Here is a 3,479-nt window from a genome sequence, read left to right as displayed (position 1 = left end):
AAATCAGATGTGGCCTGGCTAACAGAAAGAAGGACATTTGGAATCTTGAAAGCTTGTCTTAAAACGAGCAACCATCTCAGTAAAGTGCTGCCTAAATCCACTTAGACAAAGCACACCAGCCTGCGTGATCCAAGAATTTTCAATAATAAAATCCAAGATCAGAGGAGGGAATTATATTAGAGCTTAAGTTCAGAGCCTCAAGTTAGGAGAAAATAAGGATGATAGCAAAAGCCTCAAATCCATTTTCAGAGTCTCCACATTGATTAAGCCTCCATGGAATTCCCGTGGACCACTGACCAGGGATAGAAATAGTCTTTCCCTGTGACAGGGTGCATTGGAAAGTGGATGACTGCAGACATAGTTAGGTTACATTTTATCATTTGTATTCCCTCTTGATCCATTTTTAATTTGTTCTAGTTTCTATTATCTTCTGGTTTTACTTAGATTGAGATTTTTCTGTTATTTTTTGTCATTGCTATATTTTTTTTGGTTTGAACTTTTTTCTTTAAAAATTTTAATCATTTTATTGGAAGCTTTTACAGATATCATAACATTCCACAGTTCAATCACATCAAGTAGTATTGTACAATTGCTATCACAATCAGTTTCAAAACATTTTCTTTGTTCTGGAACTCCTTGATATCAGCTCCCCTGATCCTCCCCCTACGCCCCAGGAACCTTTCCCCTCCCTATAATAGTGGGTTTTCCTCCTCATATCTTACACAATCCAATATATCCATTCACATACATTTCTGTGGTTCATCCCCTCCAATGGGGTTATACAGTCATTGATGCTAGCAACTCCTTATGCCCACCCCCTTTCCCCAGCCCCTCTCTTCCCCAGGGAGCCAGGACTCCTATTACTGTTTCTGAAGGGTTATCTATCTTGGTGGTCATATACTGAATGATCTTAAATATACAAATGAAAATCCAGGATAGATAAATGTATAGCGACAGTGACTAGATTAATTGTTTCTTTAGATTGGGGAAGGGAGGTTGTGGTGCAATGGGGAGCTAATGATGATAGATAAAAGAATAAAGGGAATGCTCTAAGATTATAAAAAAGAATCCCAAGTTGCATAACTCCCATATGGATGGAATATTAATGGTGGAAAAATATATAAATACATGGGGAAAAGTTATTTTATTAAATAGTAGATAAAGCATGAGGCCCAGCTGTATTAAAGAAAGTGTATCTATAAATAGATAAAAGACTAGCAAGAATATCCCTATATGTTTAGAGTGACTATCTCTGGCTGATAGGGTGTGGACTTTTAATTTCTATTTTTATTTACTGAAAACTTTAAATAACTAGAGAAAATACTCTTTAATGTAAATTATGTTCTGCTCTGTCCTTTTGCAGAATTTCTCCCTTTGTATATACTGTAGTTTTAATTTTCAGTGATGTAGGATGTACCTGAACAGGGTGTATCATTAACTGTAGTGGGCAGCAATTTGTTTTATTAAAACACCTACTTGCCCTTGATTTATTTTTAGTTCTGTCCTAATTTCTTTCAGGGATGTGGCCCATTCTACTTTACACGAGTGACAATCTGCACAAGCCTCAGAGAAGCACTTATGCAATAATCTGTGTTTTACATTGTTCTGAGTGGACAAAAGGTGTCTAAGATGGTAACATTGCTCCACTTAAAAGTACTTTAAAAATAATCAGAGACCAAGACATAAGAATTAAATCTAATTTCCTTTTGGGCCCCTTTATTAGCCAAGATGAGTGTGCTATCCCTTCAGAGAGAGGCAGAGGGATGATGGGTTGGCATACCAATGTAAACCTTTCTCTAACATAAGCATTTTTACACTATTTCCCTGTCACTCAGAACAAGACCTGATGGAGGTACAGAGGAAATATTTAATTAAAGGGGGAAAAGGTATTCATTTATACAATTATCATTTACTTAAGGTATCTTAATACTTGAACTATAGCCCAATTTCTAAACTCTTAAAATAGAGAGAGCACTGAACCCGGAGGGAAGCTTAATGACTCACTCTATGATCAGAAACTGGGACTAGTACTTGGAGGTTGCTATCTCTCCCTTTCAGTCATCCATTTGGGGCTCTCCAGCCCTTCTTTCTTTTATTATGGGCACTTATTGAGACTTTTTTTTTTCTGCACTTAGCTTCAATGTGGAGCGAAGCAGGGCTCGGTCCTCCTGTAAGGATGTGATGAAGGAGAAATGAGCTCCTCTCTAAAAATCTGTTATTTGAGTCACAAAAGGCTTAAGCCATAGACCCCAGAAAGCCCTTGTTAATAGTGGTTGCATTGATACACTGATTTATCGATTTATTATATCTACTAACACTTAAGCAAGGATAATTTCTATATATTAGTCCACCAGGCATTCTGAGGAAGAAAGATGCTACAGTCAGCTCCCATAAAGATTAGCAGCCCAGAAATCCCTATAGGGTCACTGTTTGTCAGAGTTAATAGAGGTCATGGATTTCTTCCCTTTTTTTTTATTGTTATTATTAGGGTCTGGCAAGTCAGTTCCAACTCAGTGACCCTATGCACAACACAACCCATCACCGTCCAGTCCTGTGCCATCCTCACAAGTGTTCCTATGTTGGAGCCCATTGTTGCAGCCTCTGGTAGTGTATTGTTTATGCATTGGGTGGCTCACCCAAAGGTCAGCAGTTCAAAACCACCAGCTGCTCCTAGGGAGAAAACTGGGGCATTCTACTCCTGTAAAGATGGCAGTCTTGTAAATCCACAGGGGCAGCTCTACCGGATGCTGGAGGGTCACTGGGAATCCGAACCAACTCTACGGCAGAGAGTTTTACTTTTTAAACAATTGATGGGGGGAGAAAGAGGAGGTTACAGGCGTGTTGTGTGGGGACATGTGTGGGGACATGACTGCCTGGGGTGGGTGTAGAGTCTGATGCAAACCTCCCTGCTTTAGATTTTCAATTTCATTTCTCAGTTATTCATTTTCAAATTACCAAAAAACAAATCAAAGTGAAAGTAGGTGGAATATAGCCCAAGTTTCAATAAGTTTGCTTCATTCGTTGAGTTTTCCATGCTTATGGTATCTTAGACACATTTTGGAGGTAGGGATAACTTCGGGTCATAAAGAGCCACACCAATGCTGAATTAAAGACAATTTATACCTTTTATTTTACCATTTCTTTTGGATGATAAGCAAACTTTCTAGCGATTCTAGAAGATGGAAATAAAATAAAGTGGTGACTTTTGTAATAGAGCTGCTTCTCATCACATTCTGAGTAACATAAAGATAAGGTAGAGAGAGCCCTGGCGTAGAGGTTAGGCGTTGCTGGCTGAAACCAGCAGCAGCTCTGCAAGGGACAGGCAGGGTTTTCTACTCCCCAAAAGTTACAGTCCAGAAACCGATAAGCGCAGTTCTACCCTGTCCTGTAGGGTCGCTATCAGTCGGCATGGGCTCTATGGCTGTGAGTGAGTGTGATTAAAAGATGAACCTTCCTCTAGTTCTTAAACGCTTCCTCCC

This window comes from Echinops telfairi, unplaced genomic scaffold (genome assembly GCF_000313985.2).
Source record: "Echinops telfairi isolate 266 unplaced genomic scaffold, ASM31398v2 ScPeMD7_21;HRSCAF=78, whole genome shotgun sequence".
NCBI classification, from domain to species: Eukaryota; Metazoa; Chordata; class Mammalia; order Afrosoricida; family Tenrecidae; genus Echinops; species Echinops telfairi.
Note: the sequence above shows the minus strand (reverse complement) of the source record.